General features: G+C 46.2%; 1 protein-coding gene across 9 annotated transcripts in view; it reads right to left on the bottom strand.

The window, feature by feature from the left end:
• The window catches only part of LOC144495209 (nipped-B-like protein), a 728,344-nt gene extending 706,638 nt beyond the window's left edge, over positions 1-21,706 (bottom strand). For 3 of the 9 annotated variants that reach the window (XM_078215272.1, XM_078215277.1, XM_078215279.1), the window contains exon 1: positions 21,301-21,440. The gene's annotated coding sequence lies outside the window, so the exon portion shown is untranslated. Of the gene's footprint in view, positions 1-21,300 lie in introns of all 9 variants that reach the window. The other 6 variants (XM_078215278.1, XM_078215274.1, XM_078215273.1 and 3 more) reach the window with 5 other exon arrangements.
• Between the last annotated feature and the right edge of the window lie 1,617 nt (positions 21,707-23,323).

Raw genomic sequence — 23,323 nt, 5'->3', positions numbered from 1 at the left:
CTTGAAAAAGTTCCACTTTTCATTAGTTCCTTTCTCTGACAGTTTCTGTTCCCAACTTATGCCCCCTAATTCTTGCCTAATCGCATCATAATTACCTCTCCCCCAATTGTAAACCTTGCCCTGCCGTACGGCCCTATCCCTCTCCATTGCAATAACAAAAGACACCGAATTGTGGTCACTATCTCCAAAGTGCTCTCCCACAACCAAATCTAACACTTGGCCCGGTTCATTTCCCTGTACCAAATCCAATGTGGCCTCACCTCTTGTCGGCCTATCCACATATTGTGTCAGGAAACCCTCCTGCACACACTGCACAAAAACTGCCCCATCCGAACTATTTGACCTACAAAGGCTCCAATCAATATTTGGAAAGTTAAAGTCCCTCATGACAACTACTCTGTGACCCCCACACATATCCATAGTCTGCTTAGCAATTTCTTCCTCCACATCTCTATTACTATTTGGGGGCCCATAGTAAACTCCTAACAACGTGACCGCTCCTTTCCTATTTCTAACCTCAGCCCATATTACCTCAGTGTGCAGATCCCCCTCGAAGTGCCTTTCCGCAGCCGTTAAACTATCCTTGATTAACAATGCCACTCCTCCACCTCTTTTACCAGCTTCCCTACACTTTGTGAAACATCTGAAACAGAGAGGAATCCCGATACTCTACACTTGTAGAGTATCCCACCCTCCCTCCTCCTCTAACCTAAAAAAAAAGACCCAGTGAGAGCAGGGCTTTGGAGAAAACAGGAGGAGGAAAGGTAAGTTTAAAATTTTCATTCACTTTTTTTTTCCCTGTGTGTTTAAAGGGGCAATTATGAGTGTGAGGCCAGTATGTTGTTCCCAATGTAGGATGTGGGAGGTCCTGGAGGCTCCTAGCCTCCCGGACGACCATATCTGTGCTGGGTGTGTTGAGCTGCGGTTCCTAAGGGACCATGTTAGGGAACTGGAATTGCAGCTCGAGGACCTTCGCCGGGTTAGGGATAGTGAGGAGGTAATTGACAGGAGCTATCGGCAGGTGGTCACACCGGGACCACGGGAGGAGGGTAACTGGGTAACAGTGAGGAAGGAGAAAGCTCGGTTGATGGTGAGCACCCCGGTGGATGTGCCCCTTAATAATAAGTACTCCTGGGGTGGACAGCCCACCTGGGGGAAGCAGCGGTGGCAGTGTCTCTGGAGCTGAGCCTGGCCCAGTAGTGCAAAAGGGTAAGGAAAGGAGGGTAGTGCTAATTGGGGACTCTACGGTGAGGGGGTCAGATAGGCGTTTTTGCGGACACAGACGGGACTCTCGGATGGTGGTTTGCCTCCCTGGTGCACGGGTCCGGGATATCTCTGGTCGAGTCCCAGAAATCCTGAAGGGGGAGGGAGAGGAGCCGAAGGTCGTGATGCATATAGGTACTGCTGACATAGGTAGGAAGAGGGAAGGGGTCATGAAAAGAGAATATAGGGAGTTAGGTAGACAGCTGAGAAAGAGGAATGCAAAGGTAGTAATCTCGGGAATGCTGCCTGTGCCGCGGGAGAGTGAGAACAGGAATCGGTGGAGAATGAATGCGTGGCTGAGGGACTGGAGCAAGGGACAAGGATTTGGGTACTTGGATCATTGGGACCTCTTTAGGGGCAGGTGTGACCTGTTTAAAAAAGACGGGTGGCACTTGAATCCCAGGGGGACCAATATCCTGGCGGGAAGGTTGGCTAAGGCTACTGGAGAGACTTTAAACTAGAAAGGTTGGGGGGAGGGAATCGAAATGAGGGGACTGAGAGCGAGGAGGTTAGCTCGCAAATAGATAAGGAATGTAAACAGGGTAAGAGGGAGGTTAGACGAGTGATGGAGAAGGGAAGTGCTCAGGCTGAAGGTCTGAGATGTGTCTATTTTAATGCCAGGAGTGTAGTGAATAAAGTGGATGAGCTTAGAGTGTGGATTGCTGCTTCGAATTGTGATGTGGTGGCCATTACGGAGACTTGGATGTCTCAGGGACAGGACTGGGTGCTTCAGGTGCCGGGTTTTAGATGTTTCAGGAAGGACAGGGAGGGAGGCAAGAGAGGGGGGGAGTGGCACTGTTGATCAGGGATAGTGTCACGGCTGTAGAGAAGGTGGACGCCGTGGAGGGATTGACTACGGAGTCTCTGTGGGTGGAGGTTAGGAACAGGAAGGGGTCGGTAACGTTGCTGGGTGTTTTCTATAGGCCGCCCAATAGTAACAGAGATGTTGAGGAGCAGATGGGGAAACAGATCCTGGAGAGATGTAGGAATAACAGAGTTGTCGTGATGGGAGATTTTAATTTCCCAAACATAGATTGGAATATCCCTAGGGCTAGGGGTTTGGATGGAGAGGAGTTTGTTAGGTGTGTCCAGGAGAGTTTCCTGACACAGTATGTGGATAAGCCTACTAGAGGAGAGGCTGTACTTGATCTGGTGCTGGCTAATGAACCTGGACAGGTGGAGGATCTCTCGGTGGGTGAGCATCTTGGGGATAGCGATCATAATTCTATCTCCTTCACGATAGCATTGGAAAGAGATAGGATCAGGCAGGCTAGGAAAGTGTTTCTCTGGAGTAAAGGGAAATACAGTGTCATCAGGGAGGAAATTAGACGGGTAAATTGGAAGGAGGCATTCTTGGGGAAAAGTACCGAAGGAAAGTGGAGGATTTTCAAGGAATGTTTGTCTGGAGCTCTGCATGACAACGTTCCGATGAGACAGGGGGGTGTTGGTAGGGTACGGGAACCGTGGTGCACAAAGGTTGTGATGAACCTGGTGAATAAGAAAAGAGAGGCGTACAGAAGGTTCAGAGAGCTAGGAGGTGTTAAGGATTTAGAGGAGTATACGGGATGTAGGAAGGAGCTTAAGAAGGAAATTAGGAGAGCGAGAAGGGGTCATGAGAAGGCCTTGGCGGGTAAGATTAAGGAGAATCCCAAGGCTTTCTACAAATATGTCAAGAGTAAAAGGATGAGATGTGAAGGCATAGGACCCTTAAAAGGTGAAGGGGGAAAAGTTTGTGCGGAACCGTTAGAAATGGCGGAGCTGCTTAATGAATACTTTACCTCGGTATTCACGGTGGAAAGGGATCTGGGTGGTTGTACTGCTGGTTTGCGGTGGACAGAAAGGATCGAGCATGTGGACATAAAGAAAGAGGATGTGTTGGAACTATTGAATGGCATCAAGGTTGGTAAGTCGCCGGGACCGGATGGGATGTACCCCAGGTTACTGTGGGAGGCGAGGGAGGAGATTGCGGAGCCTTTGGCGATGATCTTTGCATCGTCGATGGAGACGGGAGAGATTCCGGAGGATTGCAGATGTGGTCCCTATATTCAAGAAAGGGAACAGGGACAGCCCGGGAAATTACCGACCGGTGAGTCTAACCTCAGTGGTTGGTAAGTTGATGGAGAGGATCCTGAGAGACAGGATTTATGATCATCTAGAGAAGTTTAGTATGATCAAAAGTAGTCAGCACGGCTTTGTCAAGGGCAGGTCGTGCCTTACGAGCCTGGTTGAGTTCTTTGAAAATGTGACCAAACACATTGACGAAGGAAGAGCGGTGGATGTGGTCTATATGGACTTCAGCAAGGCGTTCGATAAGGTCCCCCATGCAAGACTTCTTGAGAAAGTGAGAGGGCATGGGATCCAAGGGGCTGTTGCCTTGTGGATCCAGAACTGGCTTGCCTGCAGAAGGCAGAGAGTGGCTGTGGAGGGGTCTTTCTCTGCATGGAGGTCAGTGACCAGTGGAGTGCCCCAGGGATCTGTTCTGGGACCCTTGCTGTTTGTCATTTTCATAAATGACCTGGATGAGGAAGTGGAGGGATGGGTTGGTAAGTTTGCTGACGACACCAAGGTAGGTGGTGTTGTGGATAGTTTGGAGGGATGTCAGAAGTTGCAGCGAGACATAGATAGAATGCAAGACTGGGCGGAGAAGTGGCAGATGGACTTCAACCCGGATAAGTGTGTGGTGATCCATTTTGGCAGATCCAATGGGATGAAGCAGCAGTATAATATGAAGGGTACCATTCTTAGCAGTGTAGAGGATCAGAAGGACCTTGGGGTCCGGGTCCATAGGACTCTTAAATCGGCCTCGCAGGTGGAGGATGCGGTCAAGAAGGCGTACGGCGTACTGGCCTTCATTAATCGAGGGATTGAGTTTAGGAGTCGGGAGATAATGCTGCAGCTTTATAGGACCCTGGTTAGACCCCACTTGGAGTACTGCGCGCAGTTCTGGTCACCTCATTACAGGAAAGATGTTGAAGCCATTGAAAGGGTGCAGAGGAGATTTACAAGGATGTTGCCTGGATTGGGGGGCATGCCTTATGAGGATAGGTTGAGGGAGCTTGGTCTCTTCTCCCTGGAGAGACGAAGGATGAGAGATGACCTGATAGAGGTTTACAAGATGTTGAGAGGTCTGGATAGGGTAGACTCTCAGAGGCCATTTCCAAGGGCTGAAATGGTTGCTACGAGAGGACACAGGTTTAAGGTGCTGGGGGGTAGGTACAGAGGAGATGTCAGGGGTAAGTTTTTCACTCAGAGGGTGGTGGGTGAGTGGAATCGGCTGACGTCGGTGGTGGTGGAGGCAAACTCGTTGGGGTCTTTTAAGAGACTTCTGGATGAGTACGTGGGATTTAATGGGACTGAGGGCTATAGATAGGCCTAGAGGTGGGGATGTGATCGGCGCAACTTGTGGGCCGAAGGGCCTGTTTGTGCTGTGGCTTTCTATGTTCAATGTTCTATCTCTACCCCGGAACGTCCAACAACCATTCCTGTCCTTGTTCGACCCACGTCTCCGTAATGGCCACAACATCATAGTCCCAAGTACCAATCCACGCCCCAAGTTCATCTACCTTGTTCCGGATGCTCCTTGCATTGAAGTAGACACACTTCAACCCACCTTCCTGTCTACCGGTACCCACCCTTGAACCTGATACCTTCCCCAATACCTCACCACCCTCACTGACTTCTGGACTACAACTCCTTTTCCCACTCCCCTGACAAATTAGTTTAAACCCCCCTGAAGAGCCGTAACAAATTTCCCTCCTAGGATATTGGTGCCCCTCTGGTTCAGGTGCACCCCGTCCTGTTTGTACATGTCCCACCTTCCCCAGAATGTGTTCCAATTATCCACGTATCTGAAACCCTCCCTCCTGCACCATCCCTGCAACCACATGTTTAACTGCACTCTCTCCCTGTTCCTCAACTCGCTATCACGTGGCACCGGCAACGTACCAGAGATGACCACATGTTTTGTCTTGGCTCTCAGCTTCCAGCCCAGCTCCAGAAATTCCTGCTTTAAATCCCCGTCCCTTCTCTTACCTATGTCATTGGTACCAATGTGTACCACGACTTGTGACTGTTTCCCCTCCCCCTTCAGAATCCGGAAAACACGGTCTGAGACGTCACGGACCTTGGCATCCGGTAGGCAACATACCATCCGTGAGTCTCTTTTGCTGCCACAGAACCTCCTATCTATCCCTCTAACTAACGAGTCCCCAATAACTATTGCCCTCCCGCTCTGCCCCTTACCCTCCCGAGCCACAGAGGCGGACACAGTGCTGGAGATCCTCTCACTGCGGCTCACCACCAGTATGTCATAAGAACATAAGAAATAGGAGCAGGAGTAGGCCATCTGGCCCTTCGAGCCTGCCCCGCCATTCAACAAGATCATGGCTGATGTGACGCGAATCAGTTCCACTTACCCGCCTGCTCCCCATAACCCCCAATTCCCTTATCGATCAGAAAACTATCTACCTGTGATTTAAACATATTCAACGAGGAAGCCTCCACCACTTCAATGGGCAGAGAATTCCAGAGATTCACAACCCTCAGAGAAGAAGTTCCCCCTCAACTCTGTTCTGAACCGGCCCCCCCTTATTTTGAGGCTGTGCCCTCTCGTTCTGGTTTCCCTTCTAAGTGGAAAGAATCTCTCCACCTCTACCCTATCCAGCCCCTTCATTATCTTATATGCCTCTATAAGATCACCCCTCATCCTTCTAAACTCCAACGAGTACAGACCCAATCTATTTAATCTCTCCTCATAAGCTACACCCCTCATCTCCGGTATCAACCTGGTGAACCTTCTCTGCACTCCCTCCAAGGCCAATATATCCTTGTACAGTTGCAGCAAGACCTCCCTGCTTTTATATTCTATCCCCCTCACGATAAAGGCCAACATTCCATTCGCCTTCTTGATCACCTGCTGCACCTGCAGACTGAGTTTTTGCGATTTGTGCACAAGGACCCCTTGTCACCCCCCTCAACCGTATCCAAAGCGGAATACCGGTTGCTAAGGGGAACGACCACCAGGTATCCCCGCACGGACTGCTTCCTCCCAGCCCCTCTCACCGTCACCCATCTGTTTTCATTCCTCGGAGTAACTGTATCCCTAAAGCTTCTGTCTATGGCCACCTCTGCGTCCCTAATGATCCTAAGTTCATCCAACTCCAGCTCCAGTTCCCTAACACGGTTTTGGAGGAGCTGCAGATGGGTACACTTCCCACAGGTGTAATCAGCAGGGACACTGTCGTCATCCCTCACCTCAAACATAGTGCAAGAGGAACATAGCACTGCCTGCACACCCATCCCCTCTAGATACCTTGCCAGTACCAGGTAGAAAGTGCAGAAATGAATTTAAACTCACCCCTGTTCGCCCTTTCTGCCTAAGCCCTGCGAGCCAAAGCCTTATAGCTCACACTCTGCTTCCCATTCACTCCACTGCCCGCTCCCGACGCTGCCCGCTGTATACTGCAGCCGACCTTTTATACTTCGCGCGCTTAAAAAACCCTTCCCAGACTCCTTAGCAGCCCACTTTTTTCTGTACATTTCCCTGAGAAAACCTCCTTCCAATTTATGCCTCTAATTTCCTGCCTAATAGCATCATAGTTGCCCTTACTCCAGATAAACACTTTCCTACCTTGGCTGATCCTATCTCTCTCCAATGCTCGTGTAAAGGAGATAGAGTTATGATCACTATCCCCAAAATGCTCTCCCACTGATAGATCTGACACCTGCCCAGGTTCATTCCCTAATATCAAATCAAGCACAGCCTCTCCTCTTGTAGGCTTATCCACATACTGTGTCAGGAAGCCCTCCTGAACACACCTAACAAACTCCTCTCCATCTAAATCCCTTACCCTCGAGATATTCCAATCGATATTTAGGAAATTAAAATCTCCCATCACGACCACTCTGTTATTATCACATCTCTCCAGAATCCGCTTCCCAATCTGCTCCTCCACATCTCTGCTACTATTGGGCGGCCTATTGAAAACACCCAGTGAAGTTACTGACCCCTTTCTGTTCCTAACCTCCACCCACAGAGATTCCGTAGACAATCCTTCCGTGGCATCCATCTTTTCTTCAGCCGTGACACTATCCCTGATCAACAGTGCCACTCCCCACCTCTTTTGCCTCCTTCCCTGTCCCTCCTGAAACATCTGAAACCCGGCACCTGAAGTACCCAGTCCTGGCCCTGAGATAACCAAGTCTCTGTAATGGCCACCGCATCACACTTCCAAGCAGCGATCCACGCTCTAAGCTCATCCATTTTGTTCACTATACTCCTTGCGTTAAAATAAACACACCTCAACCCTTCAGTCTGAGAGCTCCCCTTCCCCTGCCTATCCTCCCTCACACTGCCGACCAGCCCCTCTTATTTTTACTCTAACCTCCTCTCTCCCAGTCATCACATTTTGATTCCCACCCCCAACCATTCTAGTATAAACCGTCCCCAGTAACCTTAGCAAACCTTCCCGCCAGAATATTGGTCCCCCAAGAGTTGTTAAAACTCTTAGTGTTCTTCCATTGAGTCAGTGTCTAATCCAATTTACTACCTCCCCATGTATATCCAGCGACCTAACTAACCTCCCATGAGTGGCCTTATCAAAGACCTTGCTGAAATCCAGGTAGACAATATCCACCGCCTTCCCTTCATCCACTTTCCTGGTAACCTGCTCAAAAATAGATTGGTTAAACATGACCTACCACGCACAAAGCCATGTTGACTCTCCCTAATAAGTCCCTGTCTATCCAAATATTTGTAGATCCTATCCCTTATCACACCTTCCAATAACTTGCCCACCACCAACGTCAAACTTACTGGCCTATAATTTCCCGGATTTCTTTTGGAACTTTTTTTAAACAATGAAACAACATGAGCCAACCTCCAATCATCCGGCACCTCCCCCATGAATACTGACATTTTAAATATGTCTGCCAGGGCCCCTGCAAGTTCAACACTAGCTTCCCTCAAGGTCAGTAAAGTGATGGAAGGGGTAATCAACAGTGCAATCAAGCAGCACTTACTCAGCAATAACCTGCCCACTGACACTCAGTTTAGTTTCCAAAATAGTCATTGAGCTCCTAATCTTAGGCTCAACCATCTTTAGCTGCTTCATCAATGACCTTCCTTCCATCATAAGATCAGAAGTGAAGATGTTCGCTGAGGTTCAGCAACTCAGCTACTGAAGCAGTCCATGACCAAATGCAGAAAGACCTGAATCCCCTCACTATCGACATCCTAGGGATTAGAATTGACCAGAAATTCAATAGCTACAAATACTGTGGCTAGAGGAACAGGTCAGAGATCAGGAATTCTATGACAAGTAACTTACTTCCTGACTCTCCAAAGACTGTCCATAATGTACAAGGCACATGTCATGACTGTGATGGAATACTCCCCACTTGTCTGGAAGAGTGCAGCACCAGCAACACAAGAAGCCCGACACCATCCAGGACAAGGCAGCCCGCTTGATTGCACCTCATCATAAAGCATTCACTCCATCCACCAATGACACGGTGGGAGTAGTGTGTACCATCTACAAGTGCATCTCAGGAACTCACCAAGGTTCCTCAGATAGCACTTTCAATCCATGTCCACTACCAGCCAGGAGACAGCCAACACATGGGAAGACCCCCACCTGCAAATTCGCCTTCAAGCTACTTACCACCCTGACTTGGAAATATATCGCTGGGTCAATATCCTGGAACTCCCTCCCTAATACCACATTCTCAGGGCAATAAATGCTGGCCAGGCCAGTGATGAACACATTCATCCTCTTTTGTCATTCAACAGATGTATGGTTGCTAAATTTGCTGATGACACAAAGATGGATCGGAAAATGAGCTGTCAAAAGGATAGAAGTCTGAAAGGGATATAGATAGCTTAAGTGAATGGGCACAAATTTGGCAAAAAGAGTGTAACGTGGGAAATTGTGAACTTGTCCACTTTGGCCAGGAGAACAAAAAATGCAGTATATTATTTAAATGGAAAGACTGTGCAGAATTCTTCAGCATACAGTGATTTGAGTGAATTGGCAGTTTGATCACAACACGTTAGTATATATGTACAGTAAGTGATTAGGAAGGCAAATGGAATGTTGCTGTTTAAGAGAAAGGTGACTGGAACATAAAAGTAGAGGAATTTTGCTACAGGATGTTCGTGTGACCACATCTGGAGTACTGCACACAGTTTTGGTCTCCTTAAGAAATGCTTCTGATGCAGTTAGAAGATTTTTTTGATTTGTTTTATTTTGTCACATGTATTGGGATACAGTGAAAAGTATTGTTCCTTGTGCGCAATACAGACAAAGCATACCATACATAGAAAAGGAAAGTAGAGGGTGCAGAATGTAATGTTACAGTCAGCGCGAGGATGCAGAGAAAGATCAACTTAATACAAGGCAAGTCCATTCAAAAGTCTGATCACTCAACTGTTACCTGGGACGAAGGAGTTATTTTTTGCAGTGTAGAAGAACAAGAGGTGATTTCATTGAAATGTAATATCCTGAAGGACTTGACAAGGTGGACACAGAGGATGTTTCCACTTACGGGGGAAACCAGAACTATTTCAGAAGTGTTGTTAGGCTGTGGAATTCTCTTATCCAGGTGCTACACTCATCCAGGGAGGGAGGGTCATTGAATATTTTTATGGCTGAGTTAGACAGATACTTGACTGACAGGGGTGTCATAGAATATAAAGTAGACAGGAAATTCGGATTGAGGCCATAATTAGATCAGCCATGATCTTATCAAATGGCAGAGCAGGTTCAAGGAAGCTAATGGCCTGCTCCTAATTTGTATATTTATATATATTACTAGTACAATTGGAGCACTGTGCGCAATTTTGGGTTCTATATCTAAGGAAGTATCTATTTGAAATAAAAAGTTGCTGGCAACATTGGTGGAAAGAGAAACAGAATTAACGTCTCTCTTCAGATGCTGCCAGAACTGCTAAGTATTGCCAGCACTGTGCTTATTTCAGATTTCCAGCATCCGCAGCAGTTTCCTTTTATTGAAGTATACACTTGCGCTGTCTTCTAAAATTAAGGGGAGTAAATTGGGGATATGCTTTCAGAATTTCAAATGAATGAGAGGTGGTTTCATTGAAATATAACAGATTTGGGAAGGACTACAGTGTCGACACTGAAGCTGTTCCCCTCGCTGGGGAACCTAGCGCCGGACGGTATTTGGGGGGGTGGGGGTATTTTCAATCTCTCAGGATATTGGAGATGAGGCAGGAAAGTGGAATTGAGACAGAAGATCAGCCATGATTGTAACGAATGGTGAGCAAACTCAAGGTCCACGCTGCTATCTTCATAAAACTGCCAATGCTTTGGAGTGAATAATACTACATGGAGCAATGATAAAAAACTACATTTCACAAACACCATTTCTGCATACTCATTTTGTGTTGGAGTGGAATTCATGTACTACATCTGTGAACAATTACAGACATTGCAGCCCCTCTTATATGTCACCACTTTGTACATTGTTTTGTTTTTTGCTGCAATATTGTTCACTTTTAGTTCCAAAATGCACAAGGAAAGGAGCCTATAGAACTTAATGCACCTGTTCCTAATTTTGGTTATACCACATGCAAAAGTTCATAATGCATAAAATTCCAAAGCAAGGTTTTCATGACAGATCAGCAATATGTTAGAACATAGAACAGTACAGCACAGAACAGGCCCTTCGGCCCTCAATGTTGTGCCAAGCTTTGTCCAAAACCAAGATCAAGCTATCCCATTCCCTATCATTCTGGTGTGCTCCATGTGCCTATCCAATAACCGCTTGAAAGTTCCTAAAGTGTCCGACTCCACTATCACAGCAGGCAGTCCATTCCACACCCAAACCACTCAGAAAAAAACCGACCTCGGACATCCTTCCTACATCTCCCACCATGAACTTTATAGTTATGCCCCCTAGTAACAGCTACATCCACCCGAAGAAATAGTCTGAATGTCCACTCTATCCCCCTCATCATCTTATAAACCTCTATTAAGTCGCCTCTCGTCCTCCTTCGCTCTAAAGAGAAAAGCCCTCGTTCCCTCAACCTCTCCTCATAAGACCTACCCTCCAAACCAGGCAGCATCCTGGTAAATCTCCTTTGCACTCTTTCCAATGCTTCCATATCCTTCTTATAGTGAGGTGACCAGAACTGCACACAATATTCCAAGTGTGGTCTCACCAAGGTCCTGTACAGTTGCAGCATAACTCCATGGCTCTTAAACTCAAACCCCCTGTTAATAAACGCTAACACACTATAGGCCTTCTTCACAGCTCTATCCACTTGAGTGGCAACCTTCAGAGATCTGTGGATTTGAACCCCAAGATCTCTCTGTTCCTCCACATTCCTCAGAACACTGCCGTTGACCCTGTAATCCACATTCAAATTTGTCCTACCAAAATGAATCACCTCGCACTTCTCAGGGTTAAACTCCATCGACCATTTTTCGGCCCATCCTACCAATGTCTCTTTGCAGCCTACAACAGCCCTCCACCTCATCCACTACTCCACCAATCTTGGTGTCATCAGCAAATTTACTGACCCACCCTTCAGCCCCCTCCTCCAAGTCATTGATAAAAATCACAAATAGCAGAGGACCCAGCAGTGATCCCTGTGGTACACCGCTGGTAACTTGTCTCCTGTCTGAAAATTTTCCATCCACCACCACCCTCTGTCTATGAGATACAGTAAGAAGTCTAACAACTGGAAAAAGGCCAAATTTGATGAAATGAGAATGGATCTGGGAAGTGTGGATTGGCACAGGCTGTTCTCTGGTAAGGATGTAAATGGAAAGTGGGAGGCCTTCAAAGGAGAAATTTTGAGAGTGCAGAGTTTGAATGTTCCTGTCAGGATTAAAGGCAAAGTAAATAGGAATAAGGAACCTTGGTTCTCGAGGGAGATTGTAACACTGATTAAGAGGAAGAGAGAGTTGTATGAAATGTACAGGCAGCAAGGAACACATCAGATGCTCGAGGAGTATAAAAAGTGCAAGAAGCTACTTAAGAGGGAAATCAGGAGGGCTAAAAGAAGACATGAGGTTGCTTTGGCAGACAGAGTGAAGAAAAATCCAAAGAGCTTCTATAGGTATGTTAGGAGCAAAAGGATAGTGAGGGATAAAATTGGTCCTCTTGAAGACCAGAGTGGTAGACTGTGTATGGAACCAAAAGAGATGGGGGAGATACTAAATGTTTTTTTTTGCATCCGTATTTACTGAGGAAACGGACATGGAGTCTACGGAAATAGGGCAAACAGGTAGGGAGGTCATGGAACCTTTACAGATTAAAGGGGAGGAGGTGCTCGCTGTCTTGAGGCAAATCAGAGTGGATAAGTACCCAGGACCGGAAAGGTTCACAAGGATGTTGCCGGGACTTGAGAAGCTGAGTTACAGAGAGAGATTGAATAGGTTGGGACTTTATTCCCTGGAGCGTAGAAGATTGAGGGGAGATTTGATAGAGGTGTATAAGATTTTGATGGGTATAGATAGAGTGAATGCAAGCAGGTTTTTTCCACTGAGGCTGGGGGAGAAAAAGACCAGAGGGCATGGGTTAAGGGTGAAAGGAGAAAAGTTTAAAGGGAATATTAGGGGGGGCTTCTTCACGCAGAGAGTGGTGGGAGTGTGGAATGAGTTGCCGGATAAAGTGGTAAATGCAGGGTCACTTTTAACATTTAAGAAAAACTTGGACGGGTTCATGGATGAGGGGGCTGTGGAGGGATATGGTCCAAGTGCAGGTCAGTGGGACTAGGCAAAAAATGGTTCGGCACAGACAAGAAGGGCCAAAAGGCCTGTTTCTGAGCTGTAATTTTCTATGGTTCTAACACCAGGTTAAAGTACAATCGGTTTATTTGGTCGCAAAAGCCGCCAAATAAACCTGTTGGACTTCAACCTGGTGTTGTTAGACTTCTTACTGTGTTTACCCCAGTCCAACGCCAGCATCTCCACTTCTATGAGATAGCCAGTTACTTATCCAATTGGCCAAATTCCCTTCTATCCCACACCTCCTTACTTTCTTCATGAGCCAACCATGGGGAACCTTATCAAACACCTTACTAAAATCCATGTATACGACATCAACTGCTCTACCTTCATCTACACACTTAGTTACCTCCTCAAAGAATTCAATCAGATTTGAGAGGCAAGACTTACCCTTCACAAATCCGTGTTGACTATCCCAGATTAAGCTGCATCTTTCCAAATGGTCATAAATCCTATCCCTCAGGACCTTTTCCATTAACTTACCGACCAACGAAGACTAACCGGCCTATAATTGCCAGGGTCATTCCTATTTCCTTTCTTGAACAGAGGAACAACATTCGCCACTTTCCAGTCCTCTGGCACTATCCCCGGCACTCTCCAGTCCTCTGGCACTATCGTCCGCACACATGAGTACGGCCTAAACCGGGATGTTGGATTTATGTCACATTATCAGTAACGCCCACAGCTTGCCTCCTGGGCTTGCAGAATCTCACTAGCTGTTCTGTCTGGAGACAATACACATCTCTTTAACCTGTGTTTAATGCTCCCTCCACCCACATTATCTGTACCTTTAAGACCTGGCTGGCTTTAGGGATTCGCATTCTAATCAGTATCCTGTAACTTGATTTTGTGTCTGTGCACTGTTTGAGAGCACATTTCCACTCCATCTGACGAAGGAGCAGCGCTCCGAAAGCTGATGGTATTTGCTACCAAATAAACCTGTTGGACTGTAACCTGGTGTTGTGAGACTTCTTACTGTGTTCACCCCAGTCCAACGCCGGCATCTCCACATCATGACTATCCCCATGGACAGTGAGGACCCAGGTCCCGGGTGCTGAGAGACAACAATGCTAACCACTGTGCCACCCCAAAAACAATTCACAATTTTGAACACATCATATCCCCTCTCAACCTCCTACCCAGAGAACACAGCTTATTTTATCTCTCCACGTAACTCAAACCCGGGTTCGATTCCCGGCTTGGGTCACTGTCGTGTGGAGTTTGCACATTCTCCCTGTGTTTGAGTGGGTTTCCTCCCACAGTCCAAAGATGTGCTGGTTAGGTTGACTGGCCATGATAAATTGCCCCTTAGTGTCACGAGGATTTGGAAGATAAATATGTGGTGTTACGGGGATAGGACCTGGGTGTGATTGGTGTCAGGCTCAATGTGCCAAATGGCCTCCTTCTGCACTGTAGATTCCATTAACTATTCAAGTAAATGTTCCTAGCATCCTCTCCTACACTGACATTCTTCCTGAAGTCTGAGTCCAAGATTTGGACATGATACTCCAGCTCGGGCCTAACCAGCTCTTCCAAAGCCAATATATCCATCTTAAGGGGTGCTTCAACCATGCTTTGCATAACTGCGGCATGATTTTAATACCACACTCCCCACCTGTATCCCAGTACCTGTTCAAGACATTACTCAGTTTCCCACATTTCTTTGGACCACCACTGCCGCTACGTTTTCAAAAATCTCCTGTTCTATCCTTTTTAGCTCCAAACTGAATGACTTCATAATTGCCGATGTGAAAACCCATTCGCCAGCTTTGCCCATTTAATTTATTAATGCCTGCTACTTTTCGCCCTACTGTTTACTATATTTGTTTTTTTCATTGATTTCAATTTTATATAACCTGTAGTTTTAAAACTGTCAAAGGAACATGCTAAAAACATGTTAAAATGCCCTTGCATTTTTTTACTTTTCATTTTAACAGTAAAGTTTGTATTTGCCATTATGTAAATGATTTTGCCATTGGCAGAAGTATAATGATATTGAAATTTGCTGAGATACCAGATGAGATTGCATGGCAAACTATAGGGAAAAGGCAGGGAACAGGTGTATTTCAGTGCAGCAAAGTGAAATGCAGAATGGTACATTTTTAAGGGCAGAATTCTTAAGAGTGGAGAAATAATGTCTTTAATGCAGCTGCATACATTGTTAAACAGCTTGAGTGCAAGTAGCAACAGTCATAAGGCACTGGTCAGGCCACAATTCAAACACTGCGTGTAGTTCCAGACACACACCATAGGAACAACAGAGCCATGGAAGGGATAGATATAAAACCTAATTCCACAGTAGAATTGGAGGCCACCATTATAAATGGTAGTAATAAAATGAGAACCAAGTATGACTATTAACTGCCATCTCAATTTTTCATTGTTAAAAGATTGCTTTTTTTGCAGGCTGCTGAATCAAAGTAACAAAGAGAAGAAAAGGGGGCATGTTTTTGCACATTAAGTATCTATGGGACAGAATTGTCATTTAAAAGGGGAATTAATAAAGAGGATACATGGAAACAACTTCCCCAGTAGACATATGCAACTAACTAGAAACATACAGGTGAAAATTTGGGCAAACATACCTGGATCAGCTCTTTGAAAGGCCTAATCAATTACCCACTACTATTTCCCCGTTGTCCAGCAAATGTTCCCCTCGACCAGTCTGTATCCAATCTCCTTTTCAAAGTTATTATTGATTCTGTTTCCATGACCCTTTCAGACAGTGCATTCCAGATGAATACTGTGTGAAGTATTATTTTCTTCAGTACATCACCTAGATCTCCTGCTCTCGAAACTGTTGTGATTCATATTGTCACCGGCACCAGCCAAGCCACATGTCAGTCCCTGGTACCTTATTGAAGGTAGCTTGCTATGTGACCTGGTGACATGCATCCTACCATCAGCTAATAACAGACACTTGCAAGATTCAAGGAATAATGATCAGAAGCAACTACTAATTTCTCTTCCCAAAAGATAAGCATTGGGACAAGTCTACCCTTTTTGCTTCTCATGCTGAAATTAATTTACTCAAGAGTAGGCAGGGCATAATGAAAAATACAAATGGAGGTTCTTCACTTTCCGATATTCAGAGCATTTTACAACCAACCTTTTGAAATGCAGCTACAATTGCAACATTGTGAAACATCGGAGTAAATTTGCACACAGTAAGGTCCCACAAATAGCAATAAATTACAAGGCTAGATAATCGCATTCAACAATAGTAACACTGTAGCACTGCACTAAGTGCCAGTTCAGACATGTTCACAAGTACTTGCAGCAGGGTTCGAGAGCACAACCTTCTACTAAAGGGAGGAGCAAAATGAACTGAGCAAAAGCTGACATCAAATCTTCTCCACACTTATGCAATACAAAATAGGATCGCATGGTGTAGGGCTTAACATATTAGCATGGATAAAGGATTGACTGGTTAACAGGAAGCAGTGAGTCTTCAGCGTTTGCAGGCTGTCACAAGTGGAGTGCCACAGGGATCAGCATCGGGGCCTCGACTATTTACAATCTGTATCAATGACCTGGATGAAAGGACCAAATGTATGGTAGCTAAATTTGTCGAAGATGTCAAAATAGGTAGAACGGTAAGTGGTCAAAAAGTAAAGTGTCTACAAAAGGATACAGATAATTTAAATGTATGGGCAAAAATTTGGCAGGTGGCAAATAATGTGGAAAAATGTGCATTTGCCCATTTTGCTGGAAGATTGGAACAGTGTGTTATTTAAATGGAGAGAGATTACACAATCTGAGGGACAGAGGGACCTGGGTGCCCCTAGTACACGAATCACAAGAAGTTAATATGCAGGTACAGCAAAAGATAAGGAAGGCAAAAGAAACGTTGTCAGTTATTGCAAGAGGAAGGGAGTATAAAAGTAGGGAATTTTACCACAGTCACACAGAACACTGGTGAGACCTGCTCCGTCTTTTAGATCTCAAAAAACATATAATTGCATTAGCAGTTAGAAGGTCAGATTTCACTCCTGGGATAAGGGGCTTACCTTGAGGAAAGATTGAACAAGTTGGGCATATAGTCCCTTGGGAGTTAAGATGAAAAGTAATCTTATTGAATTATGTGATTCTGATGAAACAGTAAGACGGAGTTGAGGAAAAGTGCTTTGAGGGTCATGTCTGCAGAATTCTCAAGAAGAGGCTGGGTCATAGAGTTTAATCAAGGTCGAGTTGGGAGTCAAGAGGGGTCATGGGTCACAGTAGGTAGGTTAGAGGAGGTGATTGCCTAGTGGTATTATTGCTAGACTATGAATCCAAAAACTCAGCTAATGTTCTGGAGACCCAGGTTCGAACCCCAACACGTTAGATTGTGGAATTTGAATTTAATTTTAAAAATCTAGAATTAATCTACTGATGACCATGAAACCATTGTCGATTGTTGGAAAAACCCATCTGTTCACTAATGCTCTTTAGGGAAGGAAATCTGCCGTCCTTACCTGGTCTGGCCTACATGTGACTCCAGAGCCACGGCTATATGGTTGACTCTCAACTACCTTCTGAAATGGCCTATCAAGGTGACTAGGTATGGGCAATAAACGCTGGCCAGCCAGCAGTGCCCATACCCCATGAATGAATAAAAAACAACTGGAGAGTTGAAGCCACAATCAGATAAGCCACGACCTTATGGAATAGCAGAGCAGACTCTAAGGGACAGAATGGTCTACTCCTGCTCCCAGGTCCGATGCTCCTGAAGCCCATGTTTTTCCCCCACAACTGAACTGGCATTTGAAACTACAATAGATCAGTTAACTAATTTCACGAGAACATGGTTTTGCTGTTAAAACACATACCCACAATCCACTACAAGGATAAAAATCAATTTAGCAAAACGTAATGGCAGGCTCTTTCAAATTCTTACACTACCGTATTGACTCCCCCTCCACCTACATTACACAATTATATAGTCCATCCATCAAATAACCATAGAAAACTTTAAAATAATTGATTTTAAATTTAAAAAACATGACAGCAAGTATAACAATTCAATACCTGGATTCTACAGGTGTTCCTAACCATTTGGGGGAGGCGATGACCTGGTGGAATTATCACTAAACTGTTTGGACAGCACCGGTGGCACTGCTTCCTCACAGCACGGGAGACCTGGGTTCGATTCCCGGCTTGGGTCACTGCCTGTGCGGAGTTTGCACGTTCCCGCAGTGTCTGTGTGGGTTTCCTCCAGGTGCTCCTGTTTCCTCCCACAGTCAGAAAGACATGCTGGTTAGGTGAAATGGCCATGCCAAATCGTCCCTCCATATACCCAAACAGGCGCCGGAGTGTAGCGACTAGGGAATTTTCACAGTAACTTCATGGCAGTGTTAATGTAAGCCTACTTGTGACAAAAATAAAGTTTAATCTTTTTAATACAGAAACTCAGCTAATGTTCTGGGGACCCAGGTTCGAATCTTGCCACGGCGGATACTACTGATGACTATGAAACCATCGTCGATCGTCGGAAAAACCCACCATGTTCACTAATGATCTTTAGGGAAGGCAATCTGCCATCCTTACCTAGTCTGGCCTACATGTGACTCCAGAGCCACAGTAATGTGGTTGACTCTCAACTGCCCTTAGGCAACTAGATATGGGCAATAAATGCTGGCCAGCCAGCGAAGCCCATGTCCCATGAATGAATTTTTAAAATTGTAATTTCTGATGTTATTGGTACCTTCCCTTTGTATTATTGCTGCAAACTATTTATCCACATTGAATGGTTTATTCTCCCACACATAATAACGTTAAAGACGTATCCCCATTGATGGCCTCCATTTCAAGCATTTTTACTTTCTCTAATCTGCATGTACAGCATTCTACCAACTACAGGAAAATATCAAAATAGATGAAGTACTGTTCACATTTCAGCCCAGTTTTTGGAATTCTACATCTTTAATTTACACATTGAATCTTGTGTGCAATTACAAATTTTAGGCACAACTTCAGAAATTGCCCCATCTTCATTTTTAAAAATTAGAATGGAAATTGAAAACAACAATTTGCTTCAGAGGCTAGATAAAACTTGTCAAAAGCAACACTTGCATTCTCCTTCTAATGAGCACTTAGAACAAAAAACAGTCACAGTCAAAAGGTATTTATTTTAAAAGCACTTTCTGGAAAATAATTCAAAAAAACAGCAATTGAGAGTTTTCAACTGGCACTTGCGATATTGTGAAACAGGAGTGAGATACTCCATCTCTACAATCCCATGTTGCTAATATTGGCTAGTTTTGTGTCTGACAAAGCAGATTAGAAAAGTCCTCCTAAAAATCTAGTGCCTACTAAGGTAGTTGATAAACAAATCAAAGATATGTATTTCTGTTTGAGACCCAATCTTGCCTTTTAAATCCTGAGTTGATCTCCATGTCCAAAACTGAAATACCAGACAATTTACATCTGAAAAATGTCAGCGTTTTTTAAGCAAGCACTGCATCTGGAGCATAAGCTTTTCCTAATCTTAAAACCTTAATCACATTCATTCGACATTACCCTAGCTCAAAAGTAGTTTAGTGACCAGTAGTGGCTACAAGTGGAGGCCGCCATTATTTCCCCCAAGAATAAGCCTTATGATGTTACTTCCTGTTAGTTCTGCAAATATTGCATTAATATATGCTTGCATGTGCCAAACAAAACATCAGTGATGTGAATTGGGATGAAATAATTCGTGGTCAGTTCAATTTTCATGTATAATATCCTACAATCACTGAAGAAATTGTAAAATTTCAGAGTTCAATTTGGGGCATTTTGGTTTCCAAGCCAGAAACACCATGCCGTTCTATTGAAACGTATAGATTGTCCTATACATTTGAAGCTACAATCATCATCCTGAATAGATACAACATAACAAGCTAAAGCTTCAGTGTTTGCAAACAAAGAGGCTCAGCTTCTATTTACACTGCAGTGTACTGTCAGTCAAATGTTGGTACAATAGTTTCGCCCACACAAGTAAAGCAATGACGCACCAGCGCCCGGCCATTGAACACGAACTAGCTACACACCCATCAACAGATGTGAATATTTGAACACTAAAATTTCAAGAATGTACATTTATTTGAACGCGTTTATTTTTCCCTCTGATGCACTACATGACTTAGTAAAGTTACTCAGCCATTACCTCAACCGGCACGATATCGTGTGATGAAGCTGGGATATAATTAGCGAAAATATCAAAAACGCACAAGATGGCATTACTTTTGCTTACATTATCAAATCGCCCGTTTAGAGTAAACCACTTCAATAGCTACGAGCGTGAACATAGGAGCATACATATCATACTTCAAAGTTTACAAGCCGACCTGTATAAGAATAACTAGAAAACAATCCAGCCTTCTTTCTATCCCCATGATTGGCAGAAGGACCCGTGTGAGAGAAACCCCACAAAGTAGCAGGTCCAACCTTCACCAGAGTTACTGAGACCTGATTAACCCACAGATCCATTCTGCATTTTATGTTGACAGTCGATTATAAACTGCACGATTACCAGCAAAAATAGACTGTTCATTTTATATTTCTAAATAGATAAAACAATTTTAACTGAGAAAATACACCGAACTTCAATGTGGAACATTTACACTCGACACTCCCGCATTCAGCTGATGCCCCACAGGCTTGGCGACACTCGGCCTCATTAAATTAAATGATTACTGCTTCAAACAAATCCACATTCTCAAACTGCAGCCCTTCAGCAAGACTTCACCGAGCTCCCTTCAGCTAGGCCGCACTCCAACTACAGGCCGACGGGCCTCGGGAACTCTGCCTTTGGGAAGAGCACAAAGGCGGCCGAGCTCTCAGCGGGATCCAGGGGCTGACACAGCCCCAAACACGCCCATTCCCCCCGGGCCCCAGCACCTACACAGGGTGGCTGGCTGCACTCTCTCCCCCCCCTGTTTCTCCTTTGTTAAAACTGGGCCGGTGCTCCGGCCTCCCGCGACCACCATCAACGGGGGCCCGGGCCGGCCTCAACAGGGACATCCTCTGATGGCCCACAGCGGCTCCTCGCCGACAGGGCCCGACTTCCTCTCCGAGCCTCAGGCCTGGGGCCCGACCGCCCCCCCCCCTCCCCTCCACCGGGGCCAAGGCCTCAGCCTGGGGCTGGACGCTGGGACACAGCCGCTATCAACAATCCGCCCAGAGTCTCAGCGAGAAAGTCACAGGAGCGGTGAAAGTAAGTGAGTAGGCCCCAATCCGCGGCCTCGCCTACTCCGACGGCCCGCTCCTTGGTACCCACAATACAGGTGCCGGTTTTCTTAATCGCCTTTTCGGATTTTACCTCAGGGAAGAAGCCGCAGTCGATGCTGATGTCGATGCAAGTGGCTGACTGCCGGAATCTGAAGCAATCGGAAGGGGCGGCGAGCAGAACAACAACACCGAGCGGACATGAAGGGACGTGAAGTGGCGGCGCGTTCCCTCCCTCCCTCCCTCTCCCGCCCGCCTGAGCCGAGCGACTGTGCGGGCCCTGGGCTCGGGGATAGCAGCCTCGACTTCTTTCTGTTCTCCTGGCTGGCTCCCTGAGCCTTGGTGAGGGCGCCGAGCGGCCACGGAAACTCCAGCTCAGCCTCGAAGACGATTCCTCTCTCGCAGACAAAATGCCGACCGGAAGTGAACGAAACCAGCGCGAGCGGAGGGAGGAAGAAGGCGCCAAACGCGATCACTTCCGGCTGCAGCGCCCCCGCGCGCTCACTCCGCGGCTCCAGCGGGGCTCCGCGCAAGCGCAGTACCACACTGCCCTTCCGCGCAGCCGCAGTGCCACAATGCCCTTCCGCGCAACCGCAGTGCTGCACCTACGCGACCGCGCAGGCGCGGCGCCGCGCCTCCGAGTCACGCATGCGCAACTACGATGTGGCCGGCAGTTTGCATGTGCTTTTGGCGCGCTTTCCCTTGGTGAAGGGAGGGGTGTCTGTCACATTTACCAATGTTGTTCGTCCTTCCTCTTCTTGGTTTACATGGCCTTACTCAACCTTTTTTCTATTCGTGGGACATGAGTGTCTGGTTCGACCACATTATTGCCCATCCTTCGGTGCCCTCAGAGGGCAGTTGAGAGTCAACCACATTGCTGTGGCTCTGGAGTCACATGTAGGCCAGGCCAGGTAAGGATGACAGATTTCCTTCCCGAAAGGACATTAGTGACCCAGATGAGTTTTTCCAACAATTGACAATGGGTTCATGGTCATCAGTAGATTCCTAATTCCAGATTTTTACCAGGACCATTACCCTGAGTCTCTGGATTACTGGTCCAGTAACAATAACACTGCATCCCCTTGCTCTAAGTGCAGACTTTATGTCAATCTTGATTCTGATTATTAATTAGATTTTTGACCAAGTTTGTCACTCGCCTCTCAGGAGGGCTCAAGCCAGGATTTGGAGCAGGAGCCCCAATGTTCAGTAATCGTACCACAGCCAGCAATTGGAGCAGGAGCCAGGTATCCAGGCCTCGTACCACAGCCAGGAATTGGAGTTGTGAATCATAGAAGTCATAAAAAACCTACAGCGCAGGAGGAGGCCATTCGGCCCATCGTGTCTGCACCAACAACAATCCCATCCATGCCCTATCCCCGCAATCCCACCTTTTTACCCTGCTAATCCCTCTAACCTACGTATCCTGGAACACTAAGGGACAATTTAGCATGGCCAGTCCGCCTAACCTGCACATCTTTGGACTGTGGGAGGAAACCGGAGCACCCGGAGGAAACCCACGCAGACACGAGGAGAATGTGCAAACTCCACATAGACAGTGACCCAAGTCGGGAATCGAACCCAGGTCCCTGGAGCTGTGAAGCAGCAGTGCTAACCACTGTGCTACCGTGCCGCCCTGTGGCCCTAGTCGCCAGGCTTCATGCCACAGCCAGCAACTTGAGCAGGAGCTTTGGTGTCCAGACCAAATACCACAGCCAGGAATTGGAGTAGGAGCTTCGGTGCCCAGGCCTCATACCATAGCCAAGAATGGGAGCTGGAGCCCGGTGCCCAGGCAAACAAGTGCACCAAGGCTCAGAGTGCAAGTTTGGAGTTTGGTAAGTCGTGAGTTTGGTGAAGTGGGGAGGGGGAGGTAGGAAGTGTTTGTTTTGCTTTCCTTTTTCTGTCTTTCTCATCGTTTAGGGAGAAAAAAACCAGGAGATAAGGACATGTAAAAAAGGCAGTACATTAATCATGGGTGACTTTAATCTTCATGTATTTGTGAAAATCAAATTGGCAGAGATAGCCATGAGGAACAATTCATTGACAGTTTCCTAGAAGAATGTGTTGTTGATCCAACCGTGATCAGGCTATTTTGGATCTGCTGATGTGTAATGAAACAG

This window comes from Mustelus asterias, chromosome 6, assembly GCF_964213995.1.
Source record: "Mustelus asterias chromosome 6, sMusAst1.hap1.1, whole genome shotgun sequence".
Taxonomy (NCBI): Eukaryota; Metazoa; Chordata; class Chondrichthyes; order Carcharhiniformes; family Triakidae; genus Mustelus; species Mustelus asterias.
Note: the sequence above shows the minus strand (reverse complement) of the source record. Positions and strands in the feature narration are given on the sequence as shown.